The following is a 21,962-nucleotide window of genomic DNA, read 5'->3' as shown; positions in this document are numbered from 1 at the left end:
GAGGTACGGAAGCTGAGACTCTTCCTTTAAGTACAGACCATATTTGCTTCCCCCGCCCAGAGCATACCATTTCTGCGCTTTTATTCTTGTGGTTTTTTATTCCCATGTCTTGCTGTGATTGTACAGAGCCTTCCCAGAGCAACGACTCCTGATTTGCCTTGGAACATCTTCTGCAGCAGTGGAAAGGATTTTAAAATATTCAGTTGATTTAGGCAGCAAAAAGAACGTCTTCTGGCCTGAGTGCTGTCTGCAAGTCTCTTGCCTGTTACTCTAACTTTCTGGGACTGATTTCAGTCTTCATTTGCAAGTATAACCACCACCTGTGTCTTCTCCGCGTGATCGGATTTTTCCATCATACTCCCCCATCACAGCTGCCCAGGAACCTTAAAGCTGGGGGTTCCATCCTCAACTCCTTTAGCCAGCTCTCCCCCTAATGGGTTTCAGTTTCTAATCCAAATCATCTGCCCTGATCTGCCTCAAGATCTGCCCACTGATATGATGCTGACTATTGAATGTTCTGACCCATGACTCACAGTTTTCTGGTTTTCAGCAGAGTCCTGTGGGTTGCACTTAGCTGAGCAGGTCAGGTCATGGTTGGAGAGATTTCTAGATAACTGGGTCATGCACAGTAGCTATGATGATCCTCATGCTTGGCTCCTTGAGACAGTTACGTCCCAGAAAAACCAGGTCATGTCAGAATGGAAGAGGGTTGGGCATTTTTCCCCTCCCTGCCCCTCTACTAAAGGATGTCAATCCTGGCACCGTAGGGAAGCATTTCCCTGAGACAGTTCCACTTGGCCCACACAGCTGTGTGCCCCACAGATATGGGCCCCTTGTAATGGGTTCTCAATGAGGGGGGAAAGGTAGGAAGAATGAAGAGAGAAGAGGTCATCACCATGAGGACTCTGGGGAAGGCACAGGGAAGGGAAGAGAAGAGAAGGGGTCATGGTCAACAGAATATCCTTCCACTGCAGTGCCAGGCTGGCCCTCCTAAAAGATCCCACTGTGCTGCCCTGGAGGTTGGCACTCTCAAGAACCTCCCAGATACTCCCCCTTAGGTGCTCTCAAGGAAGACCTCACAACTCTGTCTTGCGCCCTGGATGTGGCTCTGAGTTTTCAAGTCTTCCCTATTCTATCCCCTGAACTCACGAGAGGATAACAGCACATGGGGTGGCTCCCCTCCCTTCATCTCAGGGCTCTTCAGCCCATGGGCAGACTGGTACACTTTTCTGGAGCCCATTGGGAGGCCCTGGAGAGGAGAACCCTAGACTAAGTTTCTGAGATACAGCTTCCTATTGCTTCTCTTTGTAAAGGACCAACATGGCAGGCTCTCCTCTACCTCTCAATCCTAGAGCTTGGGCTGTGTGATAGAGACCAGCTGTGTGCTCCAAAGAGCCATGTACTCCTGCACGTTTCCCAGCCTTCCTTGCAGTTAAGTTGGGGTCATGTGACAGGTTCTAGCCAATGAGATGTGGGCAGAAGTGATGTAAGTTGCTTCCAGGATGGCACTTGAAAACAGCCCACGAAATTATCCAGCAGTTATCTGCAGCAACACTGAAGGCCACAACTCGAGGATGGCAACACTGCATGGCAGAGGGGCCTGGATCCTTGAGTTATCACTGGAGGAGAGCCACTTAGGAGAGCTACACTGGGGCATGCAGAATTTTGGCCCCATGACCTTTGCCCTGAAATTATATCCATGGGGATTCTACATTAGTTGGCAAAAGGGACTTTGCAGGCACAGTTAAGAGTACTAATCAGATGACCTTAGATAGGGAGATTGTCCTGGATTATCTGGGTAAGCACAATGTAATCACATGTGTCCTTAAAAGCAGAAGAGGAAGGCAGAGAGATGTGTCATATGAGAAGGACTTCATGTTCCATGGCTGGCTTTGAAGATGGAAGAGGTCATGACCCAGAGTAAGTGGGCAGCCTCTAAAAGCTGAAAATGACTCTGGACCAACCACCAGCAAGGAAATGGGGACCTCAGTCAGTCCTATAATCTGCCAAAAACCTGAATGAGCTCGGGAGTGATTCTTCCCAGAGACTTCTGATAACAGCCCTGCTGGCTAGAACCTTGATTTTGGCCTTGTGGTACCCTAAGTAGACAACCTAGTCAAACTCCAGCTCAGACATCTCACCTGCTATGAGATAATAAATGGTATTTTTAATAGGCTGCGAATTTTCTGCTAATTTGCTATGGCAGTCATAGAAAGCTAATACACCCGCATAGGACTTCGTGTGCATAAGAAAACAGTCCTTCAGGCCACTCAGGTTGCAGAGCCTGCTGGTTGTAGCAGCTAACGATGCTTACTCTAACGCAGGCCTCATTATTTTCCAGCATTCGGGGATGTCCACGCTAGCTGGGGGCCAGAGTGGAGAAGAGGCTGTGTTCTAGGCCATCTGAGTGCCTGCTTAGGTCTCCTGGGTTGCTGACAGTCTCTGCAGAGATGGGTGTTCAACCAGGAGTGAGCTCAGGCTTCAGGAGCCCTTGGGAGCAGGAATGTGGTCCAAGAAGAGAAGCCTAGAGAGGAGAAAGATGGGTGTCCAGGATCATACAGCTAGATATTGGCAGAATCGAAGCTGGAACCCAGGCCTCGCGACTCAGAGGCCCGGGCTCTTTGCCCAAACTGGTGCCTGTAAGATCTTGCACGCGGGTGCGCACGTGCATGGGCTCCCCGTGTGCCTGGCGTGACGGACGCCTCTCCCCCAGCTCCCGGGTTTCCAGAGTTAAAGCTCCGCTCCGGAGGCTGCGAAGTGGAGCCTCTCCACTTTGGTAATTGAAATCAATTTCTCAGCCTTATCTTTAGGAAACCTATATAGTCTAGGCTGTAATCTGAAAGCCGGGGCTCTGGCAACTTTTAAATGAAAAACCTCTCTGCGTGGGGGGAGAGGGAGGAGAGAACACATGGCCCAGCCCTCTCCACAATTTCTCAAGGAGCACGTGAGTGTGGAGGTGATGTCTCTCTCTTTTCTGGGTATTTGGCTTCTGAGCGTGTGAGAATGCACTTGAAGATGTGTGAGCATGTTTGCGTGTGAGGCTGTGCATGTGTAATGGCGTGGCGTGTGTTGGTGTGTGTGGTTAGGATGTGCGTGTGTGTGACGGGACACACGGGCGATGGCCTTCTTTTGGTGTTTATTTTTGCCTCTAAGCTTGTGAGTGCATGGATGTAGGAGGTGGGTGAGTGTGTTCACGAACATAAGTGTGAGTGTGCAGGTGCCTGGGGTAAACTCCATGGGCTTGTAAATGTGTGTGGGGTCACAGGATGCTTATTTATGCATCTCCTTTCAGGAGGCATTTCCCAGTGGGCCTCCCTCCTGAATTCCCCTGGGCCCAGGAGCAGTTTCTTTCATTGCCTTGAGGGGCCTTACTGAACTGGCCACTCCCCTCTCCAGCCTTCATCCCAACCTTCCAGCTTTCCCTCGTGCACCCAGGAAGGAGAGGCCCTCAATTTGTCTACTCTGGAGGAGGTCTCCAGCATCCCTCCTCTTCCCCAAGCCTGTCTAGGCTCCCTCAGAACAGCTCTTCTCTAAGGATAGAGGTGCCTGTGGGCAGGGGGCCTGGCTTGGCTGTATCTCACAGTCTCTAGGTGAGGCCTCCAGGTATTAACCCAGCAGGTAGATGCCCTCTTGTCAAAGCTGTGGTTCTGGACACAAAGGCCCATGCAGGTGAGGGCGGCTTTCACCCCACCCCTTCCCCCAGCAAAGAGTCCCCCGCCCTCCCTGAATCCCCATGGATTTCTCATTTGAAGTCAATCAGCCTTGAAATCCCTGCCAGTGCCTGCAGGGTAATTATGGGGCTGGTAATCAATGCCAGACTCTCAGCTGCCCAGGGTGGGGGTGGCAGAGGCACAGCTTTCCCTGGGCTCCGGCAAAGACTGAAGTTGTAATAACAGCCGGGATCAGGAGGGCCTGGCCTAGAGAGAGCCTCCAGCTCAGACAGGGGAGAAGTTGGGAGGGAAGGAGGTTGGTATTTGAGAAACCGCCTCCCAGAGAGGCGTAGGGACAGAGGGTGGCTGTGGCATCAGAAAGGACAGGCATTATTTAAACTTGAGGACATAGAGAAAGCCTTGAGGGACCGTGGGAGTGTTGGGGTTGGAGGTGAGGGCAGCACGGGAGTGGGCAAACTAATCTTGGTTCAGTGACAAATTAGCATTCCCTCCATGAAATGTCTGAGATTGGGATCTCTGCCTTTCTAACTTCAATTCAGTTCAGCTGGGGACTAGTTCAGTTCCCAATTAAAATATCTGGGCCCTGATTCAGTGCTTAATAAAGGCTCTAGTAAGTGGCAATGATGATGGTGATGATGGTGGTGGTGATGGAGATGGTGAGAGTGGTGATGAGGAGGAGGTGGATCGTGGTAGTGGGCTTATGCTGTTGTTAGAGGTGGTGTGAGGAAAGGGAGGTGGTGATGGTTACTGTGGAGTTAGAGGTGATGGTGTTGATGGTTGAGGGGATTGTGATGATGGTGACAGTTTCATTAGTGATGACAGTTAGGTGATGGTGGCAGTGGTGGTATGAGAGGTGAGATTGTGATTAAGCCATAATAGTGGTGATGGATAGCATAATGAAGGATGGTGATAACTTTTGAGAAAGTAATCAGAAGTATGGGTGTGGACACAGGGCTGGACAAGACTCATAAGAATGGAGTTGAAAAAAACCAAAACAAACAAAAGATAAAATAAGATAAAATAAAATAAAATAAAATAATAAAATAAATGGGGTGGAGGTGATAAGGGAGGGGAACTGAAGCAGGAGATGTGGCTTGTGTGTGATGGCATGGGGGAGCCAATTTGCACCAAGTGAAGTGCCCACAGTGGGAGGAGCTGTGGTAAGGTGCCAGCGGCTAAAGTTAGGCAGAAGATTATAGTTCAGTAGCCAAGTGGTACTGTGGGCCCTGCTGGGGCATGAAAGTCTGAAGGCAAAGCTTGAGTCCTGGAGAAACTGACAGCTCAGCTGGAATCAGGAGCCCAAGCAAAGAGACCAGCAAATGATAGGAGGATGAGCAAAGATTCCAAGGACCCAATGTCCTAGAGGAGGCTGAGGGTGCGACAGTCCCAGTGTGATAGCCCCAGTCTCCCTCCAAGAAGGTCAGTGTGGGTTTACACCTGGTTTTCCTTTCATGGTATTGTCCGGTGGTGAAGAGGTCAGGTTGTGGAAGCAAACAGACTAGGGTTCAAGTCCTCGGCCAGTCTCTTTCTGCTCTTTCTACGTTGACCTTGGACAATGTCCATAACGTTGGCAAAACTCAGTCTCCTTTCCTGTAAAACGGGGGTGGTGTTGCCAGTGTCATAGGCTGCTTTGAGGACTGTGTGGCACTCACTGAGGTGGCCCCCATAATGCTGTCTTCTTGGAATTCTACCCTCGTGCTCGTGCATAAACCCCTCCCCATGCATGTGGGCAGGGCTTGGGACTTGCTTCTAACCAAGAGACCCATCTTATGTAATATAATCACGGAAGTGACATCCTGTCACCTTTGCCACATTGTATTGGTGAGAAGCAACACTCGTTTTGTCAAAGCTAGCAAGAGAGAGAGGGTCTCAGAGCCAGAGAGCAGTTTGAAGGAGGAGCAGGAGGAAGGGGACAAGGTAAGATACAGGGTCAGTGTGGGCCTGTCTGTGGCTGCTGGGTGGCTGCCCCCATAGTTCTGTTGCTCCTCTGTCCCCATGCATGGCCCAGACACGAGTGCTTGGCCTTCTCCCAATCCTGCCGCCTTCCTCCTGAGGCTCCCCAGGGGCCACTGTACCCAGAAACGAGGCCTCTGCGTGACTCTAGGACAAGCCTCAGTGCCCACGCTCAGAAACGGCACCTTAGGGGGCCAGTGTCAGGCTAAGGGTGACTCTGTAAATCAGAGCATTTTGATGCATAAAATCGGGAAACACGAGTCTATGAATTGTAATCGAGCATGACGAAATCTCATCGACAGAAGTAAATATGAAATTCAAGATGACAGGGAGATGCACAGATGTGTTCCTGTGTTCCCGACCCCGCGCACCCCCGGCTCTGGCTCACAGCTCCACCCCCAGATTTATTCTCTGCACACGACAAATTAACCCTAAGTGCCTCTGACGTCTCAGCTCAGCCACTGCATTCCTCCCTTCGCCTTTCTGTCCCATGAGGAGCTGGGATCTTCTCCCGCCCTGTGCCTTCATGAGAGGAGCCCCCTCCCCTCAGCTGCTCATTTGGGCATAGATTGTTGGTTGGAAGAGAGTCTGAAGAAGCCAACTTCTCGGCCAGCTGCAGACCAGGAGCTAACAGTCAGCACTTATTTACTAAACAGTTCTTTGCTGAAGGCTATTCCTGCCACACCTGGAGCCAGACCACCTGAGTTTGAATCCCAGCTCAGCCATTTGCTAGCTTTGTGTCCTTGGGCAAGTCACCTAACCTCTCTGTGCCAAGTTCTTCCTCTGCAGAATGGGGATAACCACAGTATTGACCTTATGGGGTTGTTGCTAGGATTAACTGAGCTAACACAGAATGCTCAGGACAGTGCCTAGCACATAGAAAACACTGCATAAGTTATTATTATCTTTCTAATTAGGTGTGAGAAAGCCACAGCTTTGAAGATGAAAGAACTGAGCCTCGGGAAGGTTAAGCAGTTTGCCCAGCAGGGTCATGCAGCTCAGAAGCAATTGATCTGAGAGTCAGCTGCTTTGACAAAATTTGTCCTGACCACTAAGCCATATCTTTTGGGGTGCTCCCCATTCCTGTAAATCTCAGACTGTAGTCTCCAGTTTGCACCCTGGGTTTGGAGGGATAAACCTCCTTTGTCAGCATCCATTTGTCTTCTGAATCCAGGGTCTGTTTGGGATCCAAGGGTGCCCATGTCATGGCCCCATTGCCTCTGGACTTACCATCCACTCCCACATGCAGTGAAATCACTTCTGTAGGTTCCCTGCTTCCCTCCCAGAAGGCCCGCTCCGTGTCTGATCTGGATCCCTGCACAACAGCACCCCTCGAATCCTTACCATCACCCCAAGCGCCTGTATGAGCCTCCCAGAAAGCCAAAGAATGGCTTAAAACTGGAGTGCAAAATGTGTTCTGTTCAACATGTTTAGAGAAAAATGGATGTGTGGACAGATAAGTGTGGGCAGTGCTGGTTAAACCAAGGCAGATAGGTTTCCCTTATTGCAGGTGTTCCCAGAGCCTCTGCTGCGCTAATATTTAATGCAAACTTCCAAGCGGTGGGTAAGAGCAGGCAGAGTTTCACAAACTTACTTGCCCATCGGCAACTTTCCAGCCATAGCTCACCTGGGCTCCAGCATCTCCTGGAGCTAGTAATCCCTTTAGAGAATGCTCATATAAAGACATGATGCCCATTACCTACTTGAAGGGTCATCTGGGTTCCAAGCAGGACCCCGGGTTGGGGGACAACCTTCAGACCACCTTTAGGAAAGAGCAGTGACTTTATAATTACATGGCAGTTTGGGGAAGTGGGGTGGGGCTTCCCTCAATGAGCAGGAGTGAGATCTGATCCTAGATCCTGCCTCACAGAGTGATTCATACCAGTGTGTGTGTGCGCATGCATGCATGTGTGTGAGCCAGTGATATGGTGATGGTAACTCAGCACCTCCAAGATGCAGACTTGACACTGCATGGGGCACGGGATGTGGGGCAGATAGTACAGACCCCACTTTGGAAAGCTCCTTCTCAAGTGGGAGAGCTGAAATCCTTCTTATTATAGGAACCTGCAGTTCCATTGGGAAGAATACAGCCCATAGAAGAAGCACATTCATGGGCACACATATATGCAACCTCATACACAATCCTGTGTACATACAGAGCCCAAAATATACATATACACACACACACACTTTATGGTAGGCAAAATTCTAAGATGGCCCCCAAGAGTCCCACTCTCTTGTGTATACACCCTGTATAATCTCCTCCCCTTAAATATGGGTAGAACTTGTGAATATGATGGGATATCACTCCCATGATTAGGTGATATCTTAGGACAAAAGTGAAGGGATTTTTCAGATGTAATTAAGGTCCCTAATCAGTTGATTGTGAGTTAATCAAAAGAGAGATTATCCTGGGTGGGGCTGACCTAATCAGGTGAGCCCTTAAAAGAAGGTCCAGAGCTCAGAGAGGCAGAGATTTTCCTGCTGGTTCTGAACAAGCACACTGCCAAGGAAACACATTCTGCCAACATCCACATGAGTTTGGACGAGGACCCTGAGCCTCAGATGAGCTCAGCCCCCAGACAACACTTTAGCTGCAGCTTTGTGAGGCCTTATGCAGAGGACCAGCTAGGCTGTACCTGAATTCCTGACCCATGAAAACTGCAAGATAATAATTGGATATTGTTCTAAGTGACCAAGTCTGTGGTAATTTCTGATATTGCTGTGCAGTAATAGAGACCAATACAGAGGCACTCCATTCAGTGAAGGTACACAAATATATCCACATATACATTCATATGTACATAAGCACACATATATGCAGACATATAAAATTTCTCACCTCTCCATCTACATGTGCACCATGTTCAAGGACATACAAACATGTTTATATCCATAAACGTATATACATGCATAAGCACATACACATTTCTAGGTACACATATACATACATGCTTACATCCATAAACAAAGATATAGACATGTAAACAATCTATGCATCCACATTTACATGAACACTCAGACACAGTATACACATGTATACACATTATAATGATGACACACATTTATTAAATGCTTTCTATGCACAGGCACTGGTCTAAGTTCTTCATACCTATTAACCCACTTAACCAGTAATGACAGACATACAGAAACACTCACATGATACATCCATGCAGACCTATGTACCAGGCCACTCATCTTCTATAGAATACTTTATCACTATATACCACAGAGGCACAAAGTGAGGAGCTCTCAGCTGGAGCAGTTTCTCAGGGAGGGTTCTGCTGGAGTGCTTTTTCCCCTTCTCGTGGCTGGCAGGTGGATAGGTTAAAAGCACATTTGCTTCTTTTCCTCCCCCAAAGAGGGGCCCAGAAGCCACCCCCATGCTGACTTCAGTCTTTCCACTAGGTGGTGCTAGACTAGCATCTTTGGGTTTGATGGGCAGACTTCTGGCTGGCTCTGGGGAGCAGAGCTTACATCTTGGGTGAGGAGAGACAGACATCAGAAAGAGAAAACTTCTCTTGGCTACAACATTCCATCTCCATCAGCTCCCTTTCTGTCCAACATAGTCCAATAAGTCCTTGAAGCCCCAGGACCACTGGTGTCCTGCTCAGCTAGGAGCCAAGGCTCAGGTGATGGTGCTGGCCAGGCCCTAGCCTTGCCCATCACCCTCCCAAGAACAGCCACACATCTGTGTCCCTGGTCATCTTTCATCTTAAGACTTAATTCATTTATTTAACAAACTCTGTGCTCCATAAACTATGACCTGGCACTGTCCTGAGTTCTTAAAAATATTAACTCATATAATCCTCATAGCAACCTTATGAGATAGGTACTATTATTATTGCCATTTACAGATGAGGAAACAGGCTCAGAGAGGTTAGGTAACTTGGCTAAGCTCACACAGCTAGTAAATGGCAAGAAGGAAGCAGGGAGGGCAAGGAATCTTTAGCCCATTTTAGAGGTGGGGAAACTGTATATCTTACCAGCAAAACCAGAGGGTCAGTGGAGGAACCTGGTCTGGAACTCAGAACTCAAGCCCAGTGCTGGGCTTTTCTTCCTGGACCCTCGGCTGTGCGGAGATTAAGGCTGATGCTGCAGCTGAGTGGAGGTTGTGACAGGAGCAGGAGACACCTTCCCTTGCCTGCGTCAGTGACCCCTCTCTAGGGTTTGAAGTCCAGGAAGCAACTTCTCAGCCAAGTGGGGCTCTCTTTGGGATTTTCCCTCGGATTCTGCATAAAGGCATAAGAGGCAGGGCCAGCTCCCAGCTGATGCCCAGCTGTAGGCGAGTCTATAGACTCAGACGCCGGAACGGGCCTTTTACAAGATACACAACCCATTCTACACTCAATTGCGTCCCATAAATCAGGTTAACCTTTTCAACGCGGCTCGGAGAAAATTAATTACTCATATCGGAGCACATGACCTTTCTCCTGGGCAGGATGAGCTGAGCTGTTCTAAGCGCTGGGCTTTCTCTACACTGCAGCACCCCAGCCTGCAGGAAGCCACTCCGCGGCCCACGTATCCAACCAAGGACAGCTGGATGGTTACCCATGTGCTTCCCTGGGGTGATCATGCTGGGCTACTGAAGGCCCCCCCGCCTCGGGTCCGGGTCCTCCTCAGTGGGCCATTGCGGGTGATGACGGAAAGGGGACCACACTGATCCTTGGTGCAAGCCGTGTCTTGGGCAGGGGGAGAGGAGAAAGGAAGGGAGGAGCATTTGAGGGTTCTCTATTTCCTCCTGGGGAGAGTTTTTCTAGCCACAAGAAAACTCCCTTTGGGGTCAGATGGTTGTTTCCCACTCAGGGAACACGCCCTGTCCTCACCCCACACGTTGATACCATCATCAAATTCAACTAACTGACCATCTCACCATCTGAGCGACCAACCAACAATCTAAACAAACAACCCAACTGCCACTCACCTAACCAAGCGGTAGACAACCATGGGGAAAGCTGGTACTGAATCCTTACTTTGTGCAGCCCTGGGGAATGTGGGTGAAAAGGGGGACCCGGGTCCTGCCCTCCAGAGGATTACAGTTTAGTTGGGGACACAGCCTTGAAGCAGGGAACAAGACAGTGCAGAAGTACTGAGTCTGCGAGGTGTGTGACCACAGACTCTGGTAGCACCTTGGAACTTTTTGTTCTTGTAGGGGTTCCTTAGTCTTTTCCTGTAGTTATCGGTTGCTGGCAGCAGAGGGCGGGCTGTTCATCCCGGGACCATTGCCCAAACCACACACATGTGTGTCCTGGTAGTGAGGACAGGGCACCGAGGTTCAGAGTTCTGGCTTTGAAGTTGGACGGACTTTCTATTTGAATCCTGGCTCTGCCACTAATTAGCTGGGGGTCCTTGGGCAAGTTAGCTAACCTCTGATCCTTCATTTTCTTGTCTCCAAAATGGGTATAGAAAGACCCATCTGACAGAGAGGCTGTGAGAATTCAATGAGATAATGCCTGCAGAGTGCCTAGCTCTCTCTTCTTGGCAGGTAGTAAGTGCTCATTAAATTTCAGCTAAAATAATTACTATTGTCCGCTGCCAGTATGATTCCCAGCAAATCGTGAACACAGTTCTTAACGCGAGGCTGGAGGGATCACATGGTTTGAAATGAGCGCTCTCAGGGATATGCTGAAAGTGTACCATCAGTCAGTTTGCTTTCAGGGGTTCTGAGGCCAAGAGGCATTTGTTGCGTCTTGGAGCAAAAATGATGGAGGGGCCTGGATGGATGAGATTGGGTTCCCGTCCATGAGCAGGACCCAGAGTCTCTCAGTGTCTTGGCTTCATCTAAGGGAAGGACATGCAGTGACTGGATCTACGAATGCAAGAAGCCCTTCTTTCCCATTTTCGCCATGGTCTGGAGTTCTAGATCCCACTCACAGGGTCACCTGCCTGGGCGGGTGCTGGTGCTTGTCTAAGCACCACTGTCTGTGACTCCAGCCTGGGGGATTTCTTAGGCGGTGATGTGCAGGAGGGTGGGGCCAGGATGGGTAGAGGTGAGAACGAAGCCAGGGAGAGGTGACATGGCATGCAGGGGACAGCCTGTCCAGTGTGGTGGGAGGGTCGAGGTGTGCATCCAGAAGGAGGGCAGAGGAGGGGCTGCTGCTGGGGCTGCCACCAGGCTGGGGCTCAGCAGGCTGCAGAGGGTGCAGGTCCCAACAGGAACGAAGGGTGTTCTCGGGACTAGACCTGTTGTGTGGGCTACCCCATGTCCCACCCTCCAACCCAGGTGCTCTCGTGGGCTCCTGTGGCTTCAACATCACTTACCTTTTGAAGACTCCTGAATGCATAAACCCACTCTATTAGTCAGCTCCGGCTGCTGTAACGAAATACCACAGACCGTGTGGCTTAAACGACAGAAATTAGTTTCCTCACGTTATGGAGGCTGGAAGTCCCAGATCAAGTTTCTGGCCGATCAGGGTCCCACCCTAAAGACCTCATATAAGTTTATTTCCTTAGAGGCACCATGTCCAAGTGTAGCCACTGGTGGGTCAGGGATTCACCCTATGAATTCAGCATATGAGTTTGAGGGGAGCACAGTTCAGCCCACAACACCCACTGTCATCTGCACTCTGGAGATCCAGGCCTTTACATCCAGGTGCCAGCAGGACTCCTTATCTGGCTGACCCTGAGGACCTCATTCACCTTCACTGGACACTGAACTTCTTGCCTAAGACCTTTTGTCTGGGAAGTGCTGGGCACACCCAAGGGGTGGGGCTTGGCAGCCATGTTTCTGTGTGACCCCGCCCTCAGCCATTGCTGATTGGACCAGAGGTGGATGACTGGCCTGAGCTTGGCCACTTATATTTTCTCTCTCAAAGTCTTGGAATCCTTGATGCTGGTGTGTCTGTGCTGCTCTTTGGAACTGAGGTACTTTGAGCTCTTGGGGTAGGGCAGCTGTCTTTGGCTAGTCCAGTCCATGGAGAAGCTGAAAGAGAAGAAGGCGGAGGAGAGAGAAGACAAAGAGAGAAGGTTCTGGGCTCCCACTAGCTTTACAGTCCTTTTGAGGTTGGGCTCTGGTTCTGCCCTTGGGTTTCCCAAGACACGCCTGTATCATTATAACGTCCCACTTAAAAAAATCCCAAGCTTGTCCACTAGGTTCTGTTACTAGCAATCCGAGAACCCTTACCACAGCTGCTAGGACAAGGACCTTGCTCTTGCCAGCACCGGGATGGGAAGGAGGACGAGGGGATGGGGAAAGACAGAGAACCACGGAGACTCTGTGAAGTGTGTGTGCCAGAGTGCTTCACAAGGAGTGTGAGTGCGACAGAGACCAGGGTCTGTGTGTCGTGTGTGTGACATGTGGGCAACCTGCCAGGGAAAGGATGAATTGGAGAGAGGATGAAGCTGATCATTGACACACATCTGTGTGCAGGGAGAGAGTCCAGAGGAGGAGCCTCCAGGAGAGCAACCAGCAGGGAGATCCACAGAAGATGCGGGGGCCACACAGGGAACAAACTGCACTGCTTTCCCCATTGCCCATTGGTCCCAAGGGCCGTCGGCCTGCTGCCAGGTGAGGGTGAGGGGCCTCAGGGACACAGACTTGCCCCTGTGCCTTCCCACCTCTGTGGCCACACTGTGCCACTGGGCCAAGATTCACTTCTGGTCTGGGAAGCTCTCTTCTCTCTGGCTGCCCTCTTCCTACCAGCCTGGCTGGATGGCAGGGCCTGGATGGAGCCAGAGCTGGAGAGAAACCGGTGATCAGGTCCTGACACTGACATGCTTTCACCCTGGCTCCCAATACACACACACACGCACACACACCCCTGCACATGCTGACGTACACACAGCCACACTCTGTTGCACATATACACACACACAGACACACTGACATATGTATAAAAGCACAGAGACACATGTATGCAGACCTATACACCAACATACACAGCTTTGCAGATTCACACAGACGTATAAGAACATCCACAGGCACAAGGACATGCAATGACCCAGACGCACAAAAGCACAGGCATATAAACACAGAGGCACACTTACAAGTGCAGATAACAGATGCACATATAGAGTCACGGACACACATTCACAGCTGTTTGCCGACACATGTGCGGACACTCACTAACATGCAAGGCAGACCTGGCTGCACAGATATATGAACATAAACACATATGTGCAGATACACTGAGCACACATATGCGGACACACAGCCCCGAAGCTCCGTGCGGAAGTGCCCCTGGGCCTGAGCTGAGCTGGGTTGTGGGAGCAGAGAGGGTCCCCTCGGGCTGGCCCCCAGGTGTTGTTGTCTAGTCAGCTCTCTCATTTTACAACAGGGGAAAGAATCATTCAGGGAGGGGAGGTGACTGTCCCTGAGCACCTGTCTCTAAGTGTGGGGTCTGTGGTGGGCAGGTTCCTGGGAGCTGAGAGAGCAGCTGGTCACATCAGGCTCCAGGACAGGGAGGGGTAGGGCCAGGCCTGGGGAGGGAGCAGGGAGCTGTAGAACTTGTATCTCCGAGAGGAGGTGATAGGGAGCTGGGCTCCCGCTCCAGGCTGGGGGTCAGGCTTGGCTCTCACTGGCTTGAATGGGGCACACAGAGCAGAGGTTACAGGGGCCTCCTTGGGCTGTGGACTTCCTAAGCTCTGGTCCAGAACTGGGAGCCCTTAGCCCAGTCCTAGTGATGTGGCTGTGATTGTGTGTGTGTGTGTGTTTAAGTCTGTGCATCTGAACATGTGTGTTTGAGGACGCATAGCATCTATGCATGTAGGCACGCCCACATGCGTATGTGTCATGAGCATGGTTGCGTACATATGAGGACACACGTGTACCCAGGCGTTTGTGTAGTATACAGACCTCTATGGATGCACACACGTGTGCGTGGGCATGCAGAGTGACTGTGTGTACTGGTCTGTGTGTGTGTGGACGTGGGGATGTGCACGCAACAAGAGGGCTGTATTCTGAGCTGTCACTGCTGCCACTGCCGCTCTGCGTGCCTCCGCCTGGGGCAGCTCCAGATGTTGTGGGAACATTCCTCATTCGCTGCGGAAAATCAAACAAACAAATGAAAAATTAATGCCATTGTTAGCCAGGGCCACCCCCGCCGAGCTGGCGAAGCTGCCTCTAGCTGGCCCAGCTGGACCAGATGGCGGAGGCTCCAGGGCTCACCTTGGGCCTTGGCACTGGAGTAGACGGGACCATCAGGAGGCTGGCAAGAGCCAGGCGGCTGTGGGTTGCGTCCTGATGTGAGCACAGAGGCTGTTGGGGCCTCAGTCTCTGCCTCTCCTACCTACCCACTCCCATCTCAAGAGTCTCCTAAGGTGTGTGACCCAGGGCAGGAGGGCAGGGGAAAACAGGAAGAAATGCACATGCTTTGGGCACCTAGCATACATTAAGTGCTCACTGAATGCTGTTGCCTGAAACTTACATCCAAGTCCTCGCAACAACAGCCTTTGACAGATCAGGAAACTGAGGCTCAGAGGAGTTATTTCTGTTGCTCAAGGCCAGGCAGCTTGTCAGTGGAGGCACTGGGATCCAAACCTATCTTAATGCACTTTTAAATGCAAGGTCTTCCCATCACACTGTGATGAATTCTGGAGTGTGATGTATGCGGTGGCGCATTAGAGGTGGCTGAAAATTCTTACCACTTTTCCTGTTGAGAGGTATGGAGGCTAATTCCCCTCCCCGAGAGTTGGGTTGGGTCCAAAGACTTGCTTGACCAATAAAATGTGGGAACAGAAGATTCTGAGACTTTCAAGGCTAGTCTGTAAGAAGTCTTGCAGCTTGCCCACATCACGGGGAGACTCTCTGGGAGTGCTGAGCCACATTGTGAAAAGCCTGACAATTTGAGACGGTCCGGCTGGAGAGGCCACGTGCAGAGTTCTAGTGGAAAATTCTGGTGGTGCCCAGGCTTCCTCACTCCTGCCAAGGTCCCACCCGTGTGAGTGAGGCCACCTTGGACCCCCTAGACCACCCGGTTCTCCAGCTTAAATCACTATTTCTGTCCCCACTCCATGGAACAGGAGAATTATCCAGCCGAGCCCAGCCTGAATTTCTGATCCCCCAAATCGTGAGCTGTGATAAAAATGATTGTTACTATATACCACTAATTTTCGTGGGTAGTTTGTTATCAGCAATAGGAAAGTGGAAATACTTGCACACACATTCACATCAACACACAAACACAACACAAATGCACACGCTCACACACACACACACTCACATCCATATAAGATTCTCTGATTCCAGCTCTTCCCTCCCCCCATAGCACACCTCCCCCCATAGCAATGCCAGGCCCCCGTATGGAATTAAACTCCTGTTTTCCGGGGTGAGGCGTGCTCAGAGCCCGAGAAATGACAATGGCTCCTCATTTCCCAGGCAGTTTCATTATTCATGGGATTTTCTCATTTGAATTCTTCCCAAGAATCAGAGTGAGCAATTTCATATGGAAATACACAGAAAAGTGTGAGGGCAAATAATTACCAGTGGTTGTGTAGTAGTAAACGGTTCTGCTGAGTTGGTCCTAGTCACACTTGGTCATGACTCTCATATCTGCCCCAACCTTGAACCTGTAGTCTGGGAGCCAGGATGGACTGGGCTGGTAGGCAGGTGGCCAAGGGAGGGGGCAGAATGTGCTGGAAGGGTATAGAAAGCTTCTGGGGGTCCTGGGAAGAGGTTCCCATCCAGGAACTGAGAAGGGCTGTCCTCGCCCTGAGGCTTTTAGAAGCCATCTCCAGATGTCACTTGGAAGCTGGCTGAGAGTGCAGGGCAGTGTGTGACTGTCTGTGGGTGAGCAACCATGTGAGTGATGCTGTATGCTGTGTGCATGGAAACGTGTGCATTAGTGTCTGCATGTGAGTTTGTGACTATGGCTGCGGGTGTGTGACCTTCTGTGTGACAGTGTGCCCGTTTGATACCTGTGAGTGACTTCACATGTCTACGTGTGTGCATGTCTGTGAGTGTGTGAGTGTGTGGGCTGGGAGGGGGGGCATGCTGCCCCATATGCCTGTGTGTGGTGGCTGGGGGGTGTCAGCATGCCACATGTGCCTGTGACTGTGTGTGTGTATGTGTCTCCAGGCACCTGTGTGGGACTGCTGGTGTGTGTTTTGGGGAGAAGCCACACTCTGGTAGAGGCAGGGTGGTGGTGGTGGAATTCACCTGTTGTTGGAGGTCATTTCTGATGTCAGGTGTTTCCATGTTCAATAACACTCACTTGAAACAATTTTTTTGAGCATCAGTGTTGCAGATACAGTGAAGAACCAGACAGCCAAGACCCTGCACTCATGAAGCTGACAGTTACGTGAAGAAAATGAGGAGGGGATAAATAATGATCCTAATAAAGACATTATCATAATTTTTGGGATAGTTGCTATGAAGGCAAAGAACTAGTGCTGTGTGAGACCAACAGAGGGTCCTGATTAGGCCTGGGGGTCAAGGTTAAGGGGGGTTTCTTTGAGGAAATGACATTTTGGCCAAGGCCTAAAGAATAAGTAGGAACTGGCCAGGCAGAGGTGTGCTGGGGATGGGTGTGGGAGGAAGAATGTTAGAGGCAGAGGAAACAGTAGGTGTAAAGATTGATGTAGAACAGAGCAATTTCCTTGGAGAAACTACAAGGAGGCCAGGGACGGGGGTGCATGAAAGGAGTCTGGAAGAGTGGCAGTCAGCAGATCTTTGGGGCTTTCTGGGCCATCATAAAGGCTTTGGACTTCATCCTACAAGCATCTGAAGACCAGGGAAAGTTTGGATGTGAGAATTGATTGTCAGGCTGTAAAGAGTGGATGCGAGGAAACTGGAGGGGAGATTGATGCAGTGGTCCAGGCAGAGGATGGTGTTGGCTTGGCCTGGGAGGTGAGACTGGCAAAGATGGAGAGAAGTGAAGAGATTCCAGGAGTATTTTGGGGTTAGGATTGACAAGCCTTGGCTGTGGATGGTGCATGTAAGTGAGGGCAGCAGAGGGAGGTGTCTGGGATGACGCTCAGGATTTTAGTTCCAGCTTCAGGCTTCTTGGAAATGCCAGCAACTGAGATGGTGACGCTGGGGGGAGGATGGACTGAAAATTCTAATTTGGACGTGTTGAGTTTGAGATGTCGGTAAGACACAGAGGTGGAAATGTCCAGGAGGCTGTTGTAGTTAAAAAAGCCTGGCGTTAAGGAAGGTTTAAGCTTGGAGACGAGGATTTATGGAGAGTAGAAAACAGCTGGGGTGAGTAGATCTGGGGAGAGGGAAGTGGCTTTCTTTGCCTTGGTTTCAAAGTCTGCTGTTTAGGGACAATTGACCATAGTAATTAAGATTCTGGGCTCTGCTTCTGGGTATATACCCAAAAGCTTTGAAAGCAGGGGCTTAAGCAGATACTTGTATACTAATGTTCACAGAAGCAATAGCTAAAAGGTGGAGACAACCCACACTGCCATCCACGGATGAATGGATAGAGTGTAGTGCATCCGTACAATGGCAGATCGTTCAGCCTCAAAAAGGAATGAAATTCTGACACCTGATACAACTTGAATGAACTTTGAGGATATTATACTAAGCTAAATAAGCTAGACACAAAAGGACAAAAAACTGTATGATTTCATTTCGAAACTCAATGAAGTACTTGAGTAGTCAAATTCACAGAGACAGAAAATAGAATAGAGATTACCGGGGACGGGGGGGGGGGAGGAGGAAATGGGGGCTATTGTTTACTGGGTATGGAGTTTCAGTCTGGGATGATGACAAAGCTCTGGAGATGGATGGTAAGGATGGTTGCACTACAATGTGAATGTCCTTAATGCTATTTAATTGTACCCTTAAAAATGTTTACAATGGTGAATTCTATGTTATGTCTATTTTACCACAATTGAAGAAAATACTGTAGACTCTGGAGCCAGCCAGACTGCTGGGTTTGAGTCCCAGCTCTCTCACTTAGAAGCTGTGTGACTTTGGGCAATTTGCTAAGCCTCTCTGTGACCCAGTCATCTCATCTGTGAAATGGGTATCATAATAATACCTATCTTGAAGTTGTTGAAGGGGTTAAATGAGTTAATATGTGTGATGTGTTAAGAACACCGTACATGCTTGATGTGGCTATTATTACCTTTAACAGCAGCAGACCAGAACCTTGGGATGAGGGAGCTGGACCAGTGCCTTGTGGCAGGTGGGATGAACCTCACTTGCTTTTGCTTTTGTGTCTTGCCCCTGTTGTGCACCATCACTGGACAGTCAATGTTGGAGGACCGGAGGCCCGCAGTTGGGTGGAGCTCCCTGGGGCCCACGTGGTGGAGCAGAGAGAACCCAAGAGAGAAGTTAGATGGGGAAGGAGAACCTCATGGAAGACAGGACAGCTTGGTCCAGCCACCCTCTGCTACTGCTTGCAGAGTCTGCTGCCCGACTAGGATTTGGGGTGAGTCTCTGCGAAGGAAACCGTGTAAGTCAGGGTTTTCCTGAGAAAGAGAACCAATGGGATGTGTGTGTGCACAAGTGCGTGTACCTACATATATACCTATGTATACAAACAAAGTCATTTCTTCTGAGGAACTGACTCGCATGATTATGGAGACTGGCAAGTCCAAATGTGCAGTGTGGGCTGGCAGGCTGGAGACCCAGGATTGCCGATGGTGTGGTTCTAGTCCAAAGGCCATCTGCAAGAATTTTCTTTTGCTCCAGGAGGCCTTGTGGCTTTTTTGGGGTGTGTGTGTGTTATATTTAGGTCTTCGACTGATTGGATGAGGCCAGCCCACATTATGGAGGGCAATCTGCTTTTCTCAAGTCCACAGATTTAAATGTTAATCTCATCCAAAAACATCTTCACAGAAGCATCCAGGATAACGATTGACCAACTATCTGAGCATCCTATGGTCCAGCCAAGTTGACACATAAAACTAACCATCACAGGACTGACTTCCTCGTGGCCCTGACTAGGGACATGCAGGAACCCTCAGCAGGTCTCAGTCTATGTCCTACAAAGGACCACAGAGATCCTTCCAAGTGTGATTCTGATCACGTCACTCCCCTTTGCTCCAGGATAAATACCACTTTCGCATTATTCCTTACAAGGCCCTGCTTACCTCCTTGCCTACTTACCCATTCACCTGCTTGCATTTCAGTCTTGCTCTCTGCTCTCCAGATGTATTGGTCTTAGTTCTGACCCTGCTCCTTCCTCCCACATGTTTTTTGAGGATGTTGGTTCTGACTTCTTGGGAGGATCCCCTACCTCTTACCCAGATCTCTTGATTCCTACACCTGCCCTCACCTGACTCTTCTGCATCTGGGCCCTGGGCTAGGCACTGAGGACATGTGGGCAGGTTAGAGCTGGGCGAGGATGAGACAAAGGGACCGAGCGAGACAAGGTTGAACAGGTGCTGTGGGAGCAGAGCAGAGCACTGTTGGGGAGGGAGCAGTCTGAGCCCCCAGGACCACTTCCCCCAAAGGAAGACAAATTTGGCCAGATTCAGGGTGTCAGGTCCTGTTTACTAGCAGGCAGGGAGGCCATGCTGTCACTCACTCAGTCCTCATGGTGGGACTAAACCTGAGCCAGGCAGGGTCAGTGTTAAGGGGGTACTTTGGGGGACTTCAGCCCCCACTCCCAACCTCCGTTAGCATTTCCCCTCTGAAATGACATGAATCAAACATTAAAATAAAAAGAGTGTGTTTATTATTCAAATTGCCTTCAAGGTAAGTCCCCCAGATGCCTCTTCTGGTTGGGTTGTCAACCCTGAGTCCATGTAGAAGTTCTGGAACCAAGGCTGGAGCCAGATATTAAGCCTCATTCTCTTTTCAAACAAGTCTAGGGTCTCCACTGCTTTGGGCTTGGCCACAGTTTTAGTTATCTATTGGATTTAGGGATGTGGGCAAGACTTTTGGGCTTCAGACATTGACCTAGCTAATAATAAGTGGCTTCTTTTTTTTTGTTTTTTGGTTATTCCTTGGGTGTGTAGCTTAAGAAGAAGGAATAATTAGTGGAACAAAATGCAGGCACAACTAGGCCTTCCAGTCAAATGCCACTGACTAAATCAAAACCTCATTTAGAATTCTGATAAGAATGACTAACATTCTTAATATGAAGTGAACAGAGAGAATGAAGGAGGGCTTCACATAGGAAATAACACTGTAACACTGGGTTTTGATGGGTGAATAGGAGTTCTTGGAAGAGCATTCATGAGGAAAGTGCAACAAAGCAGAAAAGAAAAACAGGCTTTGAAGTCAGAATGAAACGGGTTCAAGTTATCTCAGTTGCCAGCCGTGTGAGTGTTAAGCAAGTCACTTCTCTCTTTGTATCTGTTTCCTTACCTATAAATTAGGGATAAAACAAATGATTCTCCAGGGTTATTGTAAAGATTGATGATAGTCCTATGAGCTGCTTGGCAAACTCTCAGTGTTTAATAAAGCAGCAAAAATTCTTACTTGGGGGCATCTACGTTTAGAAGTCTGAGCCCCGGAAAGGTCTACCATGCTTGGAGCACAGAGGGAGATTCTGCGGGCTCCGTCATGTTCGAGGGGCTCAAGTTCTCTTCTGTCTCTCACCCCAGCCCAATCCCAGCTCACCACACCCATTGACTTGATCAGCTGATAACAATTAATTATAAGTGGAGGAATCTAGGTCCCAGCCAGGCTCAGCCTGGAGGATGGACTGAGGGAGCAGGCGAGGAGGGAGGGGCCCCTGAAGTCTCCCCTGCTGGCTCTTCCCAAGTCAGTTCATGATCAACTGATAAACCAGAGGGAGAGGCCCAGGCACTGTCCCTGTCCACCTGTTCTGCTGGCCCTGGTGACGCTAGCATTCTGCAGGCAGTCGTTCAGGTGTGAGAGGTCACACTGCATGTGTCACAGGCAGGGCCAGTCCACAGAGGGCAAGGTTGGGGATGGAAGGGAAATTGCCTGGGTTTGTGGGGCAGGTTCTGTGCTGACTTGGCCTCGTCCTCCCTCCCTGGCTTCATGTGACTCCATGGCGTGGCTGCGGGCTGTGGGAAGCAGGCCACATTTGGGGCTTTTGTTAGTTCTGGGACTTAGAGGGACAAAGTGGGAAGAGCTGGAAGCTCCGTTCCTCTGGCTTAATGCTACTCATGCAGCTTTTTGTGGGCGACGTGTTTCATCATTGAACTTACCTCTGAACGCTCCACAGCACTTCATTGTACTTTGCTTCCTGTGGCACAAAGCAGGATACTCGTTGGAAAGGGGACGTCTGAGTTAGGATCCGGGCTCTCCTTGGGTTATAGTAGGTGCATCGCTTCACCTTTCTGCACCTTAGTTTCCTCATCTGTGAAACGGGACGCCAGGCGGTGGGGCCGCGTAAGTTCAGATGGGCTAATGCCTGTGGTTGAGCTTTGGCTGCTATATGGGGACAGGACATCAAGGTGAGGATGGGAGTCTCGTTCTTGCTGGAATCCTGGGTGGGTTTTAATCCTTCAGTGTGATGGGCCCTTTCT

At 50.0% G+C, this 21,962-nt stretch overlaps 1 long non-coding RNA gene across 1 annotated transcript in view; it reads left to right on the top strand.

Moving 5' to 3' along the window:
- Positions 1–21,962, top strand: part of LOC141579611 (uncharacterized) — a 58,392-nt gene that overhangs the window by 11,201 nt on the left and 25,229 nt on the right. The window contains exon 2 of the long non-coding RNA XR_012511342.1: positions 18,763–18,943. This is a non-coding gene — a long non-coding RNA (uncharacterized LOC141579611). The remainder of the gene's footprint in view (positions 1–18,762; positions 18,944–21,962) is intronic.

Source organism: Camelus bactrianus, chromosome 13 (assembly GCF_048773025.1).
Source record: "Camelus bactrianus isolate YW-2024 breed Bactrian camel chromosome 13, ASM4877302v1, whole genome shotgun sequence".
In the NCBI taxonomy this organism is placed as follows: Eukaryota; Metazoa; Chordata; class Mammalia; order Artiodactyla; family Camelidae; genus Camelus; species Camelus bactrianus.
The sequence above is the reverse complement of the archived record's forward strand: the minus strand, read 5'-3'. Positions and strand labels throughout refer to the sequence as shown.